The sequence below is a fragment of the Neopsephotus bourkii genome, unplaced genomic scaffold, assembly GCF_033783945.1.
Source record: "Neopsephotus bourkii isolate Nb327-2 ecotype Australia unplaced genomic scaffold, CSIRO-AGI_Nbou_v1 NB_318, whole genome shotgun sequence".
Taxonomy (NCBI): domain Eukaryota; kingdom Metazoa; phylum Chordata; class Aves; order Psittaciformes; family Psittacidae; genus Neopsephotus; species Neopsephotus bourkii.
Genome location: NW_026900826.1, coordinates 51,859 through 74,386, shown reverse-complemented (window position 1 = coordinate 74,386; position 22,528 = coordinate 51,859). Strand labels below are relative to the sequence as shown.

Here is a 22,528-nt window from a genome sequence, read left to right as displayed (position 1 = left end):
GGCATGTGAAAGCAAATGAATAATTCTTGTTTTGTTTTCTTGGTTACAAAGGCAAATGAATTCTTTTAACGGTAAATGGTTGCAAGAAGCTTATTCATGGCATGGTTTGAGAAAGTACAGGGGAAAATATGCGAGTGAAGGATTTGCAGCTTTGTTTTATGTCCCACAGCATATATGCTGTTAAGGCATTCACTGGTAAGAGAATGGTGAATACGGAGAGAGAGAAATAGATGAGGCATCAACAACGAAACAGATGCAATTCTGGGGTTTTTTTGAGGGCCTTTTGAAGACATCTGCATTGACTGGCTCTTCCAGTTCTAGGATAAGCTGTATTTTTTCTTCCTTTCTGATGTCTCCAATGAGACATTAAGATGTCATTTCAGGTCCTAAACTATAATTCAGGAATTTCTTCTGATTGGTTAGACTAGTTTCCATTTTTGTTTCAAGATGGAACTGAGCAATTCTTTCCTTCCTGGTTCATGACTCAGGATATACCAAATGCACGTTGCTGTGCAGGTCTTTCTTCATGGTGACGCAAACAAGGTAAAAGCATCAAATGTGCCATGTACCTGTTAGTGTCCTCTGATCGTGTACATCACTAAAAGCTAACTTGAAGGGTTTTTTCCTGAAGTTACTAAGATAGAATTGAGAAGTCAAATTTTACCCTTAATTTCAGATCCAGATGGTCGCTTACTCCAGCATTTAGAGTTTGAGAGTTTGTCTCTTTCTAAAGTAAAAGAAAGGCTCTGTGATTGCATTAATTGTTACCATTCTGCTCAATAATTTTCTATTTTAGTGAGTCAGGTAGACATCCACTGCTGGCTGGCTGGTGTAGTGACCCGAAATGGGAGGTTGCCCTCATGGTGATGCTTCCTGTTCCTTTGCTTGGGTAAGGAGATGTGGTCACTGAGTAGGCGGCAGCTATTCCTTTTCTGTACAGAAAAAAACTCTTGCTGTGGGGTACCTTCTTTGTTTTCCATGCAGAACTTGCATGGTTTCTTAAAATGAAACCCAAAAGTTCTATTGTGTATATGTTCTAAATAACACATTTGACTCTGGCAACCTTACTGTAACATTGGGAAAGACAAAGGAAAGGACATGAAGGGTGCAAGGAAGTGCAGCCATGTCTGTGGTAGCCTCTCCAAAACTTTCATTTTAGACAGAAATTTAGGGAGAAGTATGACAAAGATAAGGAAATGTCAAGCCTCAAGAGTCTAACCTCTTTGACTGCTCTGAAGTACTATGTAGGAAAATAAGGTGGTTGGAAATAGAAGTCAGGAACTCGAGAGTACTGAGAACACAGGAGAGCAGATAAGCAAAAACATTGGCAAGAAAAGCTTGGAAGTATCAGCTTACCAGCTGTTGAGAAAACAGGCAATATCTTGAGGAGTTATTTAGGAATCATCCCAAAGTGGGTGAGCTAGGAAAAATAATGTATGCTAGCAAACATAGTAAACATAACTCATCAAAGTGTGAGAAGGTATCTGCCTGTAAAAAGCCACAGTTAAAAAAATTTATGCCCATACTGAACATAAATGTGCAGTTGCATACTAGGAAGCAGTTAACTGCTGAGCTCCTTTGAGCACTTGGCCTCTGAATACAGAAATTATGGTTATTTTTGCAGCTTGTAAGAGTGCATTAAGGCTATTTCCAGTGCCAGAACTGAGGAAGGCAGAATGTGTTAGAGATTTGAAATATATATAAATAATTGTGCATGTGTGCGTGTGTGTGTAAAGAATAGATTTCACTACTTTCCATTGTGGTCCATAAGCTACTTGCATCTGCAGTGAGAGCAGGAATATTTACTGAGGCTCTAACTCAGCTGCACATCAATCCAACTGGTTCATCTGGCTTCTAATCTTGAACCAGCTGTATCAAAATGAAAATGGGGGGGAGAACACCAATAATAAGCATCAGCTGTAAAAACATATGTTACACAAGCATTGCATGTCAAATGCAAGAGGAAACCTTCGTGTTTCATGTGTCACCTAGGCTGCATATCTAACCCTGGATGCTACATAGCAGGAAAGATGTGCATCAGATGGACAGAGACCAGAGGCAACCAATAAGGATGATAGAAGAAAATGCAAGCTATGAAAAAGAACTGAAAGAATTTGGTTTGTTTAGTCTAGAGGTTAAGTAAAGAAGGCTGAGAAGATGTAGGCAAAAGGCTGCTGTTTGGAGGAACAGAATAATCTGGTTTTTCATGTCCACTGGGGACAGGACAAGAACTGATGAGTTTAAATTAAAGCAAAGGAGATTAGAAGTTAGATAGGATGGGAAACATTATAATTGAAAGGATAATTAGTCACTGGAATAGATTGCTTAGGGCTGCTATGGAATCACTTCAGCTTTGCAAGGGCAGGCTTGACAAACATCTGCCAGGAGTGCCATAGGCATTCATGCCTGTGCCTGGGAGTAGTAAGGTGAACTCAAGGACTACTTGAGCACCCTCCTGTTCTATTTTCTGTGATATGCAGTTTTTATTTTCATTTTCACACTGCTGCTTTCTGGGACTCTTTGCCAAAAACACTCAGTTAAAATGTTCATTTGATGCGCACTTCAATTGACCAGCAGGAAAACAAATATAATGTATGTTTTTGTGACAGAAAAAAAGTTAGCCTGAAAGAGGTTTTGCTCAAAGACCAGATTAAGGTCTACACAACTTTTACAACATCTGCTTCATTGTGGCATAGCAGGAAACAGCTTCTATTACACTTTATCAGCAAAAATTCACATCCCAAAGTGACAAGGAAAGCTTAAAAGAAAAAACAGCTGTTGAGGAGTCTCTAGTGAGTATGCCATGGGCCTCAGCAGAATAAAACTTAGTGGGAAGGGAAAGCAAACCATCTCTTCATTCAGTTTTGAGAAAAATTTACATAGTCACATATTAGCAAATGGGATTTATTCATCAGCTTACAAAACTGTTACTCACAGCATTGCATTGCATGTTGCTGTCAGCTGTCTCAGTGACCCTAACGCAGGCAGTGCATTCCCCAAGGCTCCAACGCTCTTGGCTGCCTTTAATGTAACTATGTGTTATCTGGACTGATGAAGCTGGGTAGCATTTCCATCTGCATAATGAGTTTCTGTTTAATAAAATCAAATGGTGACTATGTTTGTTTCTGTAATTGTACATGTTTCATCAGAGCACTAGGGCTACAAGAAGGGAAAAGAGAGAGGTTTGAGGTATGGTCCAGGAGTACAAACTCTCTGAAATGCTGGTGCTCAAATACTGAGCATTAGGCCTGTAGTACTAATTAAGTTTTGTACGTGTTACATTTTTCTTTTGGAAAGGATTTTTGTTTGTGTGGTTTTGCCTGCGTTCAGATCAAGAAGGATGTATTTAAAGGGACTACTGCTTTTAGAGAAAAGGCAAAATAATCTTTTTGGGTTTTTTTTTGTGTGTCAGATCTTGGGCTAGCCATTGACTTTGCACTGGGAAGTAACAGATTTGTTGCACTAAATAATGTGATGTTAAAGCATCCTAGTTTCTTAAGTGTCTCTTCAGGAAACACAACAAAAAAAAAAGTGATCATTATTTAAAAACAAAGCTGGAACTCTTGCTACAAGCAAGACATTTATCTAGGTATCTAGAGGGATATTAGAAAGAGGACTGTGTCACAATGTCCACTCCTCTGAGTTCCTTGTTTCATCTGTGGTTTAAACCTTTTACTGAATAAGAATCTGAATCGAGTAATATTCTTTTGAGACCATAACTTATTTTAAACGCACAGATGTTAAAAAAAAAAAGAAAAGCAGACACGCCAAAGTCTAAACATCCCCCAAACCCAAGCGCCTTCCTCCACCCCCCAAGTTATATTAATAAATATGGCTACAAACCTGTATTGCAGAAATGCCTGAAATACCCCAAACTTGGTGAGGTGTCTGTGTGCATAGCTGTTAATGAGCTAAGTGAGCTGAAAAGTAAACAGGATGTGCCTCATTTCCCTTGATGAGCTTTTTAGTACAGGATCCTGGAATTTGCCCCAGGTGAAATGTCAGGGATTGTACTTTCCCTTGGGAGAGCCACTTCTAATTAAGCAGTATACAGTCAAAATCAACTTTTTGCTCTGCCTTTATTGAGAAACACTTGAATTTCCAATTTCATCACTGTACTAATGCTGTTAATATTGGCAGTTGCACATTACCTGCATGTACCGGAGTGTTAGTGTGATGTAGGAATGACTATAAATATGGTGTCCACAAAACAACCAAGTGGAGTGAGCAGTAGCTGATCCTCATTACATTGGCTCAATTTTCAATTTAGACATGGCACAAATAATGAAAACTTGTTAATTAAATACTGTGGTGGTGGATATTCTTTTTTAACCCCATGAGGTAAATGGCACACTTAAAACAATGAAAGCTATTCTAATGTGACAGTACTGGGGTATGGAAAATATAACCAAACAACACATACCTTAGATTTTGCAAGTTGAAGAAATTCCTTTAATTAAATGAGTTGTAACTACTTAACCTGAATTTTATACTGAATATTTTCCTAAACTTTTCTGGAGTTAATGTTGACACTGAGGTGTAGAGCTATGAGGCACATTTTATAATTATGTATGTTGGGAAATAAACTTAGGACCACGCAAAAATGCAACATTTGGATCTCCTATGCGTGTTTGTGCATCTGGATTCCAAGAACATTCAACAAGCAGGTTTTAAGCATATTAGGGGTAAAAAAAAAAAAAATCAAATTGAAGTGTATACATCTGGGTTTGTATTTTTAGTTCTCTTTAATGCATTTTGGTTAAGCTGAGCTTTTATGGTAAAGAGCAGGTTTAGTACCCATAGTTGTACGTTTATTGTGTAATGGGTCTGATCTACTCAAAGCACATATTTTGGGAGAAGCCTGCGAGATACAGTACAGCGACTGTGATTGCATATAGACCTTTTCAAACACAACGTAGCTAGCAGTTGCACAAAGTGCATGGACTTGATGTTAAAGTGAGATTTACTGATTTATGGGTTACCTCTTACCTTGTCCTCAGTGGTATGTTTGAGCCAATGATTCACTCTAACAGTGTTATTTTCCAGAGACCTGTTTGAAACTCATCCTGCAGTTGGTACCTGAGTGGGTTTGCATTCCTTCAGTTTATCATGCAGCTCAACTAAATCCCCAGATTCTAACATGTAAATTATTCAGATGCATAAAATTTCAGCCTTTTTTTTTCTTTACTCAAAGTTGTCAATTTTTCATAAACAGTATAAGTAGTCTGATGTATTTACTTGAATGAGAATACTTCCGATCAGTTTTGATTTGAGAATTTTATTTTACTAATGAGCATTTTGCTTACACATTGAGATATGAATTAGATCTGATTATCATTTTGAATACGAAACTGAAATCATCTAGTAGTATTGGACTGGCCTGCTTCTGAGATACATTAAAAGGTTGTGATTTAAAAACTGACTGAGATCTGTTTCTGAAAATGAGATATATGTGGAACCTCAGAAGTTAATTTTTAGTATTAAATGTTTGCTACTAAGAAATAACACATTGCTGAATTCAAATGCGAAAACAGGGAGACTGCTTTCTATTGTAATTAGTTAGTAAATCATGTTCTTGATTGTAAGAAATTCTCCTTGAGAAATTCTCCTGTAATCATAACTGATTAGGCATATTGGGTGATGGTGTATTTCTGTCTTTAGCAATTAGGTAGTGGCCATAAGATAGTGCGTAAAACTGCAGATCATTACCTTGAAATGTAAAGTATGTCAACCCTCTGCCAGGCCTGCAGTCTTCCAGATATTCAGTATCCTTTTCATTATTTTATTTAGCAATCCAGATGGCTTTGCTGCATGGGTTGTAACAGGGTATGATTCAAAAAGTGCAGGAGCTGTGCTCTCCAACAACTATTGTACAAGTCACATATGTTGCATACAGTCTTCAAAATGCCCTCAGAAATGACATACCCCTTGCAGCTGAGGCAGAGTGAGATATTAATTTGGTGAGCATTCCTTCTTTTGGCTTGAGCAAGATGACTTGTTGCCATATATGGGCTTCAGGCTTTGTTTTCTGTTATTTTTCTTTTCTCAGACATCCAGTAATGCCAACAAAGAACTGAAAAGCCACTTGGAGTAATGTTAGCTAATGTGATGTTGGCAGAGTGAGAAATCACAACTGTTCTGCTGGCAAAGAACATTTTTCTTGCTTCCTTTTATTTCCTATTAAGTCTCACTTTGAGAAACAAACTGAATTATCACTGCAGGAATCAAACGAGCACGCTTACAGGAGAGACTTTAATGGTCTGGTTCAGGCATGTGTCACCTACACATTCTAGCAGAGAGTTTCATAGCTAGTTTTATAACATTTATTTGTTTTCCCATACGTTTCCTTTTAAAGCATAGCAAACAATTCATACTCTGTTTTTTCCTATATCTAGAATACTACTTCTGTTCTTTATTGTTCTTCACCATTCCGATATATTTTGGTGGGAACATCTGAAGCTGATTTGTTTAGTCTTGTTTTTTTGATGCATGGATGTTGTTGTAAGTGCAGTTATGAGAGAGAGTTAATTAAGCTTCATGGTTATTTGCTTTATTGATTCTACAGACTATTCACTCTGCAAAACTGAAAACATTCATAAGCATGTAGTACCATAAGGATGCTTGGTAAACATGTTGAACAGATTTCTTTTAATCTGGAAGATACTATAAGTAAGTCAGAGGTCTGAAAGCTGCAATAGGGATACTCCTTTCCCCCCAAACACCAACAAACCAACAACAAAAAGATCCAATACCAACCTACCTCACAAACAGGAACAATAAAACACCAGTGACTGCAGAGATTAAGGAACTTTGGGGGTAGAGTGGTGATTGTTTGTTTGGGGGTTTTGTTGGGGGGTGTGGCTTTGTTTGTTTTGGGTTTTTTTTCTTCCTTTTTTTTCTCTTCTCCTTTTTCCCCTGGCTTATAAGAATGACATTTATGGACTATGGCTACTATAGTTAAAATGAATGTAGAGGAATGAATAATGATTACCAGTTAAAATCTGGTCTTGCGCAAGGTAAGGTTGTAATGTTTGCAAGAGGACAACAAGCATGAGTTAGCATTTTTATGTTTGAGATAAAGAGGATTTACTTTGAATTCGAATGAATTAAGAAGATTTGGGTTTGCTTATGTTAGGGAAGGAAGAACCTGATAGAGGTTTCTGTCTGTCCTGTGTCTGAAACAAAAAAATCAAGGCGAGACTGTTAGTAAATATAAGGTCCTAGGCTGAGATCTAAGGACCAATGTGGATTTAGCACAAATCAGATAAAACTAAACTTCTAGGAAACTTGAATGTTGTCGAAATATGTTGTTGTATCTGGCCCTCAAGACTGATGTCAGTGAATCCAAAGAGATCTACTCATGCCACAAGTGTCTGGGCTACAGCTTCAGTTCTCACTAGTGCAGTGAAAGTAACTCAGTTTATTTAGGTTGTACAGAAACAACGGCAAAACCCCTTAAATAATTGTTCAGATAATATCACTTATTTAAGATTGTATTCACTCCTACTAATTAAATTGTAGGTCTAACAAGCTAAGAGGTAAATTTTGGCACCATGGTAAACCACAACAATTATTAATGCAATTAAATGTAGTTATCTCTGTAGATTAGCAGAATGGTGCATTTAGTATACCATAAGCATGTAGTTTAAGCTGTGTTGTTTAATGGTGTATAGCATAAGAAAAAGCCATCACTTTTTCCCTTGAGCAAAACAGCAGTAAGTGGAGAGGGTGCCTTAAAGGCATACTTTGTGGCAGTAGAACAGAAACTGCTGATTGATAACAGAGGAAACTTAATACTCTTATTCTGACTTACTGTCTTTGTAGTAAAGCCAAGCTCTTAGAAACAGTTAATTATAGTTTCAATAAAAATATTTAGATGACAGCTGTAAGCCTTCATCATTTCTACACATATGTTAGAGAACTCTTTTGTTGTTGCAGTAAGTGTAAAGGAAGAAATTAAGATGAACAAGTAAGAGCAGATCTGACATTCTTATAGTTGCTATCAGCCAAAGCACTGGAAAGACAAGACAGGTTGTTTGGTCTCAACCCCCACCTCCCCCAAAGTTAACTGAACATGGTGTGAATTATTGGTGAATTGTGCCTCAGTCAGTATTTCTCTGCAGGCTGCACGTGCCTCATAACATGTGTAGGTAGGTATTAGCTGAGACACTCTGAAGAGAAGGGAAAAGACACCACCTTTTTGCCTACTTATTAATAAAATCTGGTTATTAATCAAGGTTTGAAATCCATTTAGGCTGTGCTACTCTAGTTAGCAGTTCTGTATAAGAATACTTAGGCTTTTCCTTCACTCTCTAAAGGTGATGGATTGATGAGAATTTCTCATTCCCAGTAATGAAGTTGTTAGTAACCTGCTGCCATGTGTGGCCAGCACACTGCAACAATCTATATTGAGTCAGCCAGCTGAAGTGAAGTAAGCATTGTCAGCATCCTGGAATTTTATTGATCCGAGAATCAGACTTCATCTTACCACTTCTCAGGTAGCTGCTTAGTCAATGCATGTTGGTGCTCACTGTGCTACCAGTGGGGTTGGCTTCAGCTGGAAACAGCTGGCGAGGATTACCTTCCTCTAGGCTGTCACACTGACTTTTACAACTGGTTTTTGGCAGGGTGAAGGACTGAGCTACGTTCTGCAGCCAGGGAAGATGCTGACATGGCTAATTCCCATCCTTTTGTGGCTTTGCAAACTCGCTGCCAAATGGCTGCAGTTCTGAAGAACTGCACTGTATACAGAGGAAATGGCTCTCTTCAAGCCTATGGGTTGCTGTGGGTTTTAAAGAGATTTACCAGGGATCTTAAACTTTTATCGAGCAGTGTTTGAAGACAGGTTCTGTTTTGGACTTATGGTTTAATGTATGTATTTTCATGAGATGTGTTAGTAACAGATGTTCCTTTAGGAAAATAAACCTGTCCCTTGACAGGATTTTTTTTTCTCCCCAATTTTTTCTTTAGCTCATGTGTTTGTAATTAAGACCTATTTTGCCCAACTGAAAATAGATGTTGGCAGTGCTCCTGTACTGTGGCCTTTATTAACAGTGAAGTAATAATATGCTGTAATCAATTTCCAGCAAGCTGAAAAGCAGGATAATGCCATCCACACATGCTGTATAATGAAAAATCCTGTAGCAGGAATTGGGGGACTTCCTATGGAAGTGACAGTGCATTCTCAACATGCCTCTTCATGTCGAGTATAGTCATGTATTCTCCACGCAGGCTGAGAGGTGATGTTTATACATACTCGGTTGTTGATTTATTCACAGTAATCTGACTTATTTGTCTTTGTTTTCACACATACTGTAGTTTTCTGGTGTTTTTAACACAAAGCTAAAAAAATAAATTAAGATTTAATATATGTATTTTAAACTGTTATCTGAGATTAACTCTTCCTTTGTTTCCTTCCTCAAAATTTATTTTGCATAGACAAATGCAAGGGAAGATATTGATAGGGCTGTTTACTTTGACAGCACATTTAGCAGTGTTTTATATAACAGACTTGTGACAGTGAATTTGAAATATAGAGCTGTGAATATTCACAGTGGAGATGAAGGTTCTGCTTGTCCTCTGGGGAAGCCCATAACATGCCATGTACCTGAGAGTCCAGCCAGAATAGCTAGGAATCTGAATATTCAATACAGCAATGCACTGTGTGCAAGGATTATTTACAGAATGGTTCACAAAATCATTCATCTTGCCTGAAAAAAGCAGACTAATATCAATGCAGGTTTTGCTTAGAGGGTAAGTTATTTTTTGACTGGCTATCTTCATAGGCAGAACAGTAGAGAAGATATTAATATAAGAAAAACAAACGCCTGTGAGGAAACCTCTAAGTGTGCAAATCTGTTTTGTTGGAAACTTCTAACTGTGAAAGACTGGCCTGTGTGATGGGATAAAGAAAAACAAGCAATAGGTGACATCAGTCATGATCTGCTGTAGCTGATCTTCATTCAAGCTTTCAACTGACCATTATCCGGTAACATGCCAGCAAGTAAGCTATAACTCATTTATTTTAAAGTGTTTGGTAAAACTTTCCCTGAATTAGCCTAACGGGAGGATATTCCACTTTGAGAAGTGTTTTTTGTATTTGGTGCCCCTGCAAAATTAAGTCTGTTCTCTTATTGCCCAGCTGCACCAGAATCCTCTGGTTTGGAAAACAAAACTGTTGCCCTGATCAAACAAGTAGCTTCAGCCTTGCCCAGGTAGTGTGGAAATGAGGTGTTGGTGGAGTCCAGGAGAAAAGGAATCTGGAGTCTTTCCCCTAAATTATCATTTACCTGCTAGGCTCATTCTTACCCATTTTATCAAGTATTCAAAGATACTTTATTTGACTCAGGATCAAAGTCGAACCTTTAAATTAGATGAACATGCAGGCACCAATTGCCAAGCTAGTAGTGAACTCAGTGCACCAAAAGTGAGATCCAGGGAGCTGTTGAAACACAACGTAATGTCCAGAGCAGGACACAGGCTCCATGAGTTTATCCGAACACTGTCACAGCTGAGGGGTTTTGTGTGTGTGTTTGTGTGTGTGTATGTGATTGTGTGTGTTCTGTGACTGATTCATGCCTGAGGCTGCTGGGTGATGTGCTGCAGTGAGGGCAGAGGAAGGAAGGAAGAGAGGAGGGAGAGGGAATGTGGATGGAACAGCAAACCACAAAAACATCTCTTTGATCTCTGGGGGTAAGAAAAGAGCACTTAACAGTGAAAGGATGGGAGTGGGGAAAACTGTCCAGCTGAACAATTTATAAGCTAAATTGTAGGACCCCAAAGAAGCAAGCGTAGTAGTTATGACTACATAGTACCATAACCACATTTCAGAAGTATTAAACATAGAATAAGTAATTACACATTTTTTCTCCATAAACTTCCAAACCACCCTCAAGCATAATGTTTCACCCCCTTCCTCCTATTTCATTAGTTGCCTAATTCAATGGATTTAGAGAAATTCCAAAAAGCACAGTTGCACAACTAGAGTTGGTTGGGTATTTTCATAGCCTTAGATAATTTCCATCATGATGTATCATAACTTGTTTATTTTTTATTTTCTTTGATCATTTGGAGCCATTTTTCAGAAAAGGTCCCTCACTCATCTTAGATCCTTTGTGGTTACAGAGTGTGGGAGCTGGGCCATGTTTAACAGCACATATGGTGTGTTGAGACATAATTCCAGGACTGTGCCACCATGTGATATGTAGAAAGGGAATTGGGGATGAGCATATTGTTTGTTGCCAAAGAAATAAAGTCAGAATTCCTTCCTGAAAGTTCGTAATGTGTTGGCACTCTTTGAGAGCTTAAAACCATGAGACAGAGCAGTGGATCTTGCAGTGAAATGGGCCTTCCCCAGGGCAGTGCACAATGTGTCCTCTGGAGACATCAGAAAGTCCAGGAAAGCTCCATCTGTACTTGTACTTATGCTTCTTTATGCTCTGTTCCCTTTCCTATCTCTCTGATTTCTCTGCTTTTGAAAATGTTCACCTTTCTGGCAGCCATATGAAAGTGAATAACATTTCTTTTGATCGCTGTCTGAGACTGAAGTACAGTGGGCTGGACATCTGCCCTAGTACTGCTATGGAACAGGCTGATATAGTACTTTTCCTTCTTGCCTACTCCCAAAGAGCTGAAAAAGTGGCACAATATGATGAGATTTTTGGAGTGCAACCATTTGGTCTTGTCAACTGATGTTTTTTGGTTTGGTTTTCTTTCAGCTGCAGGGAGGTGCTGTAGCTGTTAGTGGAGTGGCAATACAGGAGGTGCTGGGAATTGTAAGCCTTTGTCTGAGATCCTGCCTAGTACCTCCCTAGCTGTTATTTGACTGGCAGCATGAGATTCTATGGCTTTTAAAGATGTTGGAATATACTTGTATGTATAAAAACAGCAGTCACTAGATAAGATTTTTGAGCATTTTTATTCACTCAAGAAAATGTTAACTTGAATAATGTTATGAATAGAATACATATGAATGACTTCCATTGTTTTCCATATGTTGTATTGCTGCATAGATGTAAAGGAGATTACCCTCTGCAGCAGTGCAGGACATTGAATCCTTCACAGTGCTGTGCGAATTGTTGCCCTGTGGCATTTCATCACAACACAGTGAATCTTGTCGCCATTGAACTATGGGGTTTTGTTCAATATTCTTATGTAATGTGCCTCCTTCTTCCTGGAAAATAGAGTGGTTTAAATCCAAATGGGAGTATGTGTAGGCTGCAGACTGTAACATTTCTTCATGTTTTCTCAGATGGACTTTTCTGGCATTTCTTCTTAAGGCATGGGAAGTGGCGGATACTCACAGGCTTTTCATCTCTGAAGTATAGGTTTGGAGGAATAATTTTATTTTCTTTAAAGACAGAAAGCAAATCAAATCACTATTGTAACAAGTTTTGTTACTGACTCCACAAAGTTCCCAAGGATGTGTTGTCCTAATGTGGTGACTTAACTAAAAGGATGTTAGAGCGCTTAAAAGATCTGTGTGGTGCCAAGCTTGCTGCATCTGTTACTTGGTTCTGGCCTGCCATTTTGCTCCACAGCTGAAATTTTCCGCATCCCGACACTAGGGGATGCATGAGACTATGCTTTGTCCCTGACACAGCCATCCCTGCTGCAAAGGTTCAAATCTTTCCTTATCTCAAAGGGTAGTCCCAGCTTCCTTTGAACCCACACGTTCCTTACAGCAGCAAACCAGATTGCCTTAGGAAAACTATGCCATCTTTCAGTTTCCTTTTTATTAACTTCTTTGTTAGGATTTTTGTTGGCATTGTACCAAGAAGCTCTTTTTTTACAAGTTAGACTTTTTTTTTTTTTTTACATGAAAAGTGGATTTGCATTAATCTGATTTGTTTTTCTGGTGCTAACAAATCTGATGACTTAAAATGGAAACCTTTTTTAGTTATGTGGGTACCCATTTCTGACCAGGCAAATGTATAAATGAGAAGATAATGAAAAAAATAATTTAATGAAAAAGAAAAAGGAATGTATTAAAGATGTCATTCAGCTCTGTAGCTGTTAGTTTCTATTCTATGGCTTTCTCAAAAAATTGCTTATTAGAAAAACAACTACCATGCTGAGGAGAAGAATTAGGGCTATTTCAAGCATATTATTTCACTGTTTCTTGCCAGTGGGAGACTCGGGGAGGGGGTTGGGGGTTTACAGTGGCTAGACAGACCATTAAATTGGTATTAAACACTTTTCCATATGAAGGAAGTCCCCTTCTGCCAAAAATCCAGGAGCAGGGGGATCAGTTTCAATGCAAGTACTGCTGGGATGGGGCTAGATAAACGTTAAAAAATTAAGAGGTCACTGGGGTCAGGGTGCAGGCTTCAGAGCCCGTCTGGCTGGCTTCCTTGTAGACTCTTGGAGAGTTGGCACACTAAAGCAGCATGACGTCCTGCATAAACATTTGATCCTCCTGACCAGTTTTTTCCATGGTATTAACTTTCTTAACAGAAAAAAAGTATATAAAATTGACCAAAGCTGTTTTATATCAATTTTCACCATGCAGAGCCACAGAAAAGATTCCTGTGTTGTGTCCAAAACAAAGGAGAAGGCAAAGGGGGAAAGAGCAGGTTGCCAAACTACTTGTATAGATTCACAAACTGCCTTAGTTCCTAAAATAGCAGCACAATACAACAGAGGGCTCCTCTGAGAAGATGATAAAATGCACTGGTATTGATTTTTCAGCTAGTTAATCAAATGGAAAAGATAAATAATATAAACCCTACAAATCAGGAAAGATGGAAGGCAATGTGAAGGAATTGCTTTAAAATCCGAAATCAAAGAAATGTTAGAGGGCTTGCTAAATCCCTAAAGCAGAGTAAACCTGAATGGAGCAACAGTGTCAGGATTGGAGGCCAAGAGACAGATTCTGAGTTGAACAGGGAGTTGGCACTGTGTGATGAAGGGCACAGGTGTACTTTCATATTGCTTTTCTATGTTCTTGACTCTGGGGACAGAAGTCATTCCCATGGCAGCTCGTACAGTTCCTGGGCTCCTTTAGCTGATGTCTTGTGGCTTCTGGAAACCACCAGATCTGTTGAGACCATTATGTGCCGTGCAGTCATGCTTTCTGTTTGGTAACAGAGACAACTAAGGGTGTCTTAAGGGTGACAACAGTGTGCTGGCTAAACTGAGTAAGGTGAGGCTGAAGCCCTGGATGGATCTTTCACTTTCCTGGATGCTACAGACCAAGAGAGTTAAGAATTTGGCCCATAATTTCTATTGCTAAGAGCATGTCATCTGCCTGGCTTGGCTTTCACTCACTGAAAAAGTGTTTCAACTTCAAAATACTGATCTCTGTTCAGTAAAAGCAAATAAACAGAAAATCTCTGCTGTGCTGTTGTAAATTTCCCTTTTTATATGCTGGAGTCTTGTTTGGTTATCCTTCAACATAGGTTCTAGATTCTGGAAATAAACTAATGCTGTTCCTCTTCCAAGTCTGGCCATGAGAAAATGCGTTCATGTTCCTGTATGCAGCTTGATGCAAACTTCAACTGCACTCTGCTTGGGAACCCACCAGTGCAGGACTTTGTGCTTGGACATAGCTCTGCTAAGCTGCTGGGGAATTTGTGTGGTATATCTTCACTAGCAGATGGTATTGTAGTAGCAGAGCTTAGCTCTGAAAGAATTTGGCCATTAAACAGTGAAGCAGCTCAGGAGTCTGCATTGTCAATAAAGGATCGTGATGGTTTGTTAAATGCGCTGGTTTGTTGTACCAAAAAAAAAAAAAGTCGCTATTTTAAATCTGGAAATTATATTTTCATAAACATAACTGCATTTTCAGAGCTCTTTTGTTGTTTCTGTAAAGCAGAAACAGGCCCTCTCGCCTGCTATACAGCCTTTTTTGGAAGCCCTCAAGGGTGGGATGCTACAGCCCTGCGCCTATAACGTGACCAAAAAGCAGTTCTGTTCCTGTAGCTGAATTACAGTTTGGTCCTAAAATGCATATGCACATATACGTAATGATACAGGCCTGACAGTTTGCTATAGATATCTTTCATATGATCAAAATGCACTTTGGAGGTGACAGGTACACATTTGGAAGCATCTGTATTTCTGTCACAAGGTTGGGAAAAAAATCATTATATTTTGGGGATGTTTGGGTTTTATTGTGTAAAACATTCAAATCTGGTCAGCTGAATAGAGGGTTTTTCCAGGTGACATTCTATTCTGTGATGTGACCCCTGTTAAGATAGTAATAAAGGAAGAGGCTCTAATGACACAGATGAGCAGTGAATGCAGCACGTGGGGAGGGAGGAGAGAAGGATCAAATGACATGACAGAGGCAAGCAGAAAAGATTTAATAAGCTGTACTAAAAGCCAAAAATAGCTCAGGGAGATGACAAAATCTACATCATGGGGGTGGGGAAGTCAAGCTTAAAGAAAAGAGCTGTGGAGCCCACAGAAATGACCACAGTCCACTTTTATTTTAACCACTTACAGGAAGGTGATGAGTCACCTCTTCCAGAGCTCTTTGATTTATTAGTGAGGTGAGTTTCCTGCTATGGAAATTAGAGCCAGCAAAACTGCCAAAGGGGGAGGAAGAGTGTGCTCAGACATCTTTGTATGCTCTGTGAGGAGGAGGAGGAGGAGGCGGCAACCCACTTGGGCTGGGGAGAGGACCATGCCAGGGACACACAAGTCTGTGAGAAAGAGTTATGTTAGCCCTTGTAAGGTGCAAAATAAAATACCGAGCGAGTTTCAGATACAGAGTGGACACAGGCAAATGAAGCACTCTGAATTTAACTTCTGTTTTCTGAGTGCAGAAAATTTCACTTTTGACACAACAGGTCACTGGGAGTTCAGCTGTCCAATAAGTTACAGAGCTATGTTAATTTGTTCCACATTGAGCCTTAAGTCTACAATTAGGTGGAACAGGATTTATGGTAACTTTTTACTAAAGTAAAAGCTCAGATTTTCAGGTCCTGCGTGCACTTCCTGGACCTGACCAGCAGTCCTGCCAGAGAGCTTGGAAACGTTCTGGTACAAAGATGTTGAAATAGATATTTTATGGTTTCATTTTTAACACAGTTTGGTGGCTTTGGTTGGATTTCTGTTGCTGGTTGGTTGTTTTGATGTTTTCTGGTTTTTTTTTTGGGGTTTTTTTTTTTTTAATTAATATTTTTCCATTTGAAAATGTTCTCAGAAGTTGTAACTGACAGTGAAACGCAGAAAAAGGGTAAAACAGTTCTAACAGAACTGCAGCCTAGCTCGGTCTGCATGAATATATCTGCCTATGTACTGTTTGGTGTTTTGGGGGAAAGGACAGGTCACTGAGAGGGGACAGACCTTCTTTCTTAGTTGAAGTAGTTAAGGCTTTGAACTGAAGTATTTTTGTATGTAGATGTGTGAGTATTATTACAAATAGAGACCATACTGAGCATTAGCAGTACAACAGGATAAAGCTCTGTGTAAAATAGCCTTGAATAATTACACAGCTTTAAATAACACTGAATGTTCTCCATGCTCACTCCATCCACATTGTCATGCATCCTTTCTAACTCTAGAAATTCAACTTTAGAAATTCTAGAATAAAGTGTTCATAGAAAACCAGCAGAAGACCAGCTTGTAAATGTTTTTTTCAGGCTTGACTGGGGTTCAGACTGGCACCATGTGCTTCAGTTACTGTGAAGCTGGGTTCCAGTCTAAGCTTTGCAGATCAGGCTAGCCAAGTTATTCGCCAGGCATTATTCGTTCTCACTGGCTTAGAGAAAGCATTCGTCATCATGTTGATATTTGTTATGTAGGTTTATTTCATATTTGGTTTGGGGTTTTTTTGGGGTTTATTTTCAATTTCCTCTGCTGCCTCAATAACTCCTCAATTTCTTGCAGTCCTTAATTTGAAACTGTAAGTTTATTATTTCAGCTTCCAAAGATGATTATTTGGCATTGAGTAAACAACCTTAGCTATGCACTTGCTGATATTCCTCCATAATAACTCTCTGCCCCTATTTTATCGCTTATGGAATTGCTTTCTAATCCTTTTCATGGGTCTATTTTTTTTAAATAGCTTTTTTTTTTTATAATAACATTTGTTAGAAAATGAAAGTAAAACCAATTAAGTCTGCCTTATTGTACTTACAAAAGATTGATGTGTGTAAAGTCGAACAGCTTATTTGGGGATTTTAATCTAAAAGTGCCCTGCAATAACATTCTCTTGTGTTCTGGGAACTAGCTGTAATAGAGAAGCCACTGCCTGCAGAGATACTGAACTAAATTAAAGTATTGTGTGCTGCTATTCTAGCATCTGCCTTATACGTTAATCTCTGGAAAATGCTTGAAAATACCCTAAAGTAGCAGCCATTTCTTTGTTTAAGTTTGAAAGCTTTTTGTATCTATTCTCATTAATGCTGTACTGCAAAAGATTCACTGTTCAGTAAATGAATTGAACAGAAGCTTCTACAAACCAAGAACAGATTGCAGTTTTCCCATTTCAGTCTCCATTTTATTTTTGTTGTTTAAATTTGAGCTCTAGGGACCTAGGTTTTACTATGCTTGCTTCAACATACGTGTTCCCGGATAGAAAGAAGCAAAATAGTTGGACTTGAATACTGAAAAAATGTAAATAATTTGCTGTCTGAATGACTGAGGATTTCTTACTCTACCTTAGTGTTCTCTTGAGTTATATTTGCATATATGAGACTTCAAGTGTATAGTTTCTCTGAAAGGTGGGTTCCGAAAAGGCTTCATCTTCATTGTCAAGCCTCTCATTTTTCTTCTCCATTACAAAGTTTTCATTCATCCAGCCCTGGATCGGAAACAATACCATGTGATTTGCAATCGTATATGACATAAATAGTTGAAGCTGTAAAAGCAGCATGTAGTAAACAAACAGACTGTAGGCAGTAATATATTTGAATACAGGATTTTTATCCATGAATAATCCATGAGTTTATAAAAACCAGTCTGTTTATAGATAATTTAGGAATAGAAGAATGCTTTAATTCATAAAATGACTTATCTTCTCCAGCCTAAAAAAACAATTCCATGAAATGCAAGAAAAAAAACAGCTGTGATGTACAGATTTTCCCTATTTAGCCATTGCTATTTCAGAAAATAAAGTATGCATTAAATAGGACAAGGCCTGCAAATAGAGTATGTATATCCAAGTGCTCTCCGTTTAGCTGCTCATGGGTGGAGTGATGCCTATACTGCAGGTGAACATCCTTGAACATTCTCCTGCAGATGCAACTCTGCCGGTTGAAAATGTTATTGCTTCCAGCTGCTTGTCCCTTTTCCCTGCCTGGACATTACTGCCTTTTTAGAGCTGCTGCAGGAGCTCCTTCCTGCAGCCAATTCTCAGTTCATCTTCAAGGAAGTAATCAGATTGGTAAAAACATGTTATTCAAGTTGTTTAGGAAGTTATTATGTACATGAGCAGTTTCATTAGCAGATCTGGAGACTTACAACTTGAATAAGAAAATGATGGGTGCTCATCACCTTGCACTGTCTCTGGTCCAGTGAATAGGTTAAGTATTGTCATGCCAAGTAAATAATCAGTAAGAGGAGAAATGCTAGGATGTGCATCCTGGCACATAGTTTAGCCCTACTTAGAGGTTTTAGAGGTGTCCTTGGGGTGTCTGGGAAATTTGGACAGCTTGTAGGAAGGCCTTCTGTTATAGGAAAGAGACCAATATCTATTTGTCAATCTAGCCTGAAAGAGTGCAGGTGTTTCAGATATAATGATTATGGTATTTCTGAGACTTTCTCTTCATTGCTTTTCTTCAACCAAAGGTATCTGTTGAATTTGAATAAAACTATATCCAAAGTATATAACTAATTTGACAATGGTTTTTTATAGCTAAAAAACTCATTTCCTTCTCCAAGTGAAAAAGTCCATCAATTCCCTTCTCATCTGAGCTCTTTCCTGCTTCTGATGCAAGTTCCTTTAACAGTTTACAACAAGCTCTGTATGCCTTTCACCTCAGGTCATGTACTTAAAAACAATACTTACAAAGCAGGAGCTCTATTAGGATAAATTAATATCTTAAAGTGCTTGCAATAAGAAAAATCCTTTACTTGTTTTAAGTGGGAATAGTAAAATCTAGTTTTAAAATTATTACAGAGGAAACAATTTGAAATGGGAAATCAGAAAAGGACTGTGAAGAGAAAATAATGAAGGGAGAGTGTGATAGTGTTTCAGACTGAAGTTCCTTATATGTATTTAATTAAGAGCCAATAAAACAGGATTTAAATGTACATAAACTAGACATAGTAGAAACTTGTTAATTTGCACTCTAATAATTTGAAGATTTTATAATTCATGAAAAAAATAACCAACCAGAAGCTTCCTTCTGCCTCCCAGCAATGGTTTAAACCAGAGGCAGTAGTGAAATAGCCTATTATTAACACTTAATTTCATTGGCAAGTATACCGGAAAGCAGTGTCTAATGCATGACTGTGTTATAAGGGATTAACTACAGGATTATAGATATTAATGCACCGTAAAGTGTACTTCATTTTATCTTTGCATTCCTACTCTTTCAGACAGCACTCAGTGTAATGCTCTGTGATTTTCACTGATTTGGAGTGGGACGTAAATAAGCACTTGTGCCAGGTAGCAAATGCAATGATTTGCCATAACTCTTGGGCATTAAAATCACAAGTCACCACCACCAACAGGCCAAAGGCCTGATCACTGAAGCTTTTGCAAGCGTGCCTGGAAATTCCTCAGGATTGTTTGAGCTTTCTCTGTCAGAGGTTTTAGTTGTCATATGTGGCAGGAGGTCAGCTCACTGTTGTAGCTCACTGTGCCTGCGGGACAGACTATTGACACATAGCTAGGGGTGAAAGTCTAGTTTCGGTTGATGTGAATTTTTCTAAAGTGAATCCTGATAGGTCAGCTCCTGCCTATTATTATAATTTATTATTAATATAGGTCTGATATTACTGCCTACTGACTTGTGCAATGCCTCCAGATTATACTGTTCAGTGATGCAGTTTTAGTGTCTTTTCTTTTTGGCTTGTTTGTATAAGAGGGTATATTGAATTTGATGTTTCCCTGTGGTACTTAATTTATACTAAATTAATATTTACCTCTTTCAGCCACTTTTAACCTGTTATGTGCAATATCTTTGGCTTCCCTGGGTGTGAGTGTTAATACAAAATCTAAGAAATACATTTGGAACTTCGCTTGATTTTAATAATAAACTTCATGCATTTAATCAGTTTTGTAATTAGATTGGGATGTTAAATGTATTTTTATTTCTAAACTAATGTTTACTTAAATGAATTATGAATCACTGTTCATTTTTTATTACCACCAGGTTATGTTAGAATCTGTTCCTTTGAAATCCAGTTGTGTGAACTGACCTTGATGAGCTGCCCTCACTCCACACTGAATCAGAAAAAAACACCAAGAAAGTTGTAATGTGACCATATCAGATGAAGGTGTTCCAGTTTGCTTTAATCCTGACTCCAGTAACCTGGAAACTGTCTACACAGCTATATGCAAAAACTTGGAGGGATCGTCCATTGAGCCAAATTTCATCATCTGCCAGGTAATTACAGCCCTTGCCATCTTCAGCAGGGAATTACCCACGTAGGACCTTTTATATTTGTTCTTTTGTGGTGTGTTTGTTTAATCAAACTTACTTACCTGCAGCTTTCATTCTGCAGCTAGAAGGCCCAGAGCAAGGTAGAGGAGCTGGCTTTTGCATTATGATTCAAATGAAGTTGAAATTAGGATGAATTTATGTTCAGTAGTTGATGTTAAAATGTACGTTAGAATAAATGGTCCTTTGATAAATTGACTCTGAGGATTGTTATGACGTTTCTTGTCTTCACCCTAAAACAGGATGAAACTGTGGTGCCTTGTGATTAATAGTTCTGTCTTGAGCTGTATCTTTCTGGCACAATGAACCAACCAGATCAGCTTTTAAGGAAAAAGTTGTTTGGAAACAAACAAAATCCTCAAAACCTAAAACCTCACACAGAGTAAAACACACCCAAAAGTGTCCTCTCCCAGACTATTAGAACAGCTGCCTTAACTGTTGAGGTAAATAGCAAGGATCAGAATAACTTTCAAATGGCATAGGAAATTATTTTTCTACTTTATTTTAACTTGTTCTGCATTTTCATTAAAACAAAGTGTCTTTTGGAAATAGCACACTAAGCTATGCTTAGAAAACACTCATGTTGCATCATTGTGGCAAAAAACAACCAAGCAATCAGCATTAATTATTTCAGCCATGCCAGGTGTTGCAGGGTTTGATTAAGTCCAGATCGTCATGAAAGAATCTACTTTTTAGCATTGGCATGTTGAGGAAATGTAGTTTAAGTTGCATTACACCTGCAGAACTGAGACTCTAGCAAGAAATCAATAGGTCCTGGTGACTTAAATACTTATCTTTCAGGTGGTCTGTGTTTCTAAAATGTATCTCATATTATGCATTTACCAGGGCTTATTTAAGGAGAAGTGGATTTGCTTGTTTTGTAGGAGCATTTTACCCCACACATAAAAGGAGTTCACTTCATCTTGTCAAGTTTTCTTCTGCTTCTGTTGAAAATGTTTTATTTCTGTTTCTCTTCATTATCCTGCTTTGCCTTTTCTTCCTAAGGCTTGCAAGGAAGTCTGCTTAGACTGAAAGATGGCAGGAATCTGTTGATAGTGGGGAGATGTCTCAAGAAAGGCTGTAATAGTGTAAAGAATTTAATATGGTATTTCCTCGCCAAAAGAAGATGAGCAATAAGACAAAAACATTATCCTGCCAAGAATATGCTCAAGGAGGTAATTAGTAATAGTCATAGAAGAAAAGAACAGGTAAGGAAACATGAAATTAAATGGAGCTAAGTGTGCAAACCTGCTCTTGCTGTGGGTCACTATTGGTGATTTTTAAAGCAAATAGACTGGGCAGCACCAGCTTCATCTTATATTTAATTCTGATCCTAATGGCAAATACTGTTGCCTTCATTTTCAAAATACTTTCTTGCAGGTGGGCACTGAAAAGATGTGGGGCCTTTATTGTGGCATGATGTTAATCTCCTCTGGAAGTTCAGCCTTCGGCAGCTGTGTGGGGACTTGTGCCACATCTGACAGTACTGTCTGCTAGGGCAAACCATGCTACATGTGCAGCAGCTTTCTGGCCTTCCCCCTTGGTTGAAAGCTAGGAGCCACCTTCGTGTTTTACAGCATGGCTGACAAGGTAAGTTATCTTATATATTTTACTAGTTTCCTTGTTCAGCCAGTTGTTCGTTGTTTTTTTTTGTGTTTCTTTGAAAAAAAAAAATGTGTTTTGAATGCCTCATAGTATTCAGAATATTTTTCAGTCTCATTTTTAACCATTTTTAAACTGTATCCCCTCCCTGGCAAGTGTAAGTAATTTAACATTTAAATTTTTTGTTCTTTTTCATATAAATGTCTCCCTTAAGATTAAGCTTGAATTAACTTCATGTTGTTGGCCATTACTTGTATTCATGGGTAAATTAAAGCGTCTGGTTCCCTGTCACTGATTTTTCAAATGTTAGTCATAAAAATTGCAGAAGCGTTTTTAATGCCAGAGATTTAACAGATGTTGGTGGACAC

At 38.3% G+C, this 22,528-nt stretch overlaps 1 long non-coding RNA gene across 1 annotated transcript; it reads left to right on the top strand.

The window, feature by feature from the left end:
- The first annotated feature begins 304 nt into the window (after positions 1-304).
- Positions 305-22,142, top strand: LOC133208977 (uncharacterized). Its single transcript, XR_009724538.1, has 4 exons — positions 305-543; positions 805-889; positions 20,271-20,504; positions 21,939-22,142. It is a non-coding gene; the product is annotated as an uncharacterized LOC133208977 (long non-coding RNA).
- The last annotated feature ends 386 nt before the right edge of the window (positions 22,143-22,528 follow it).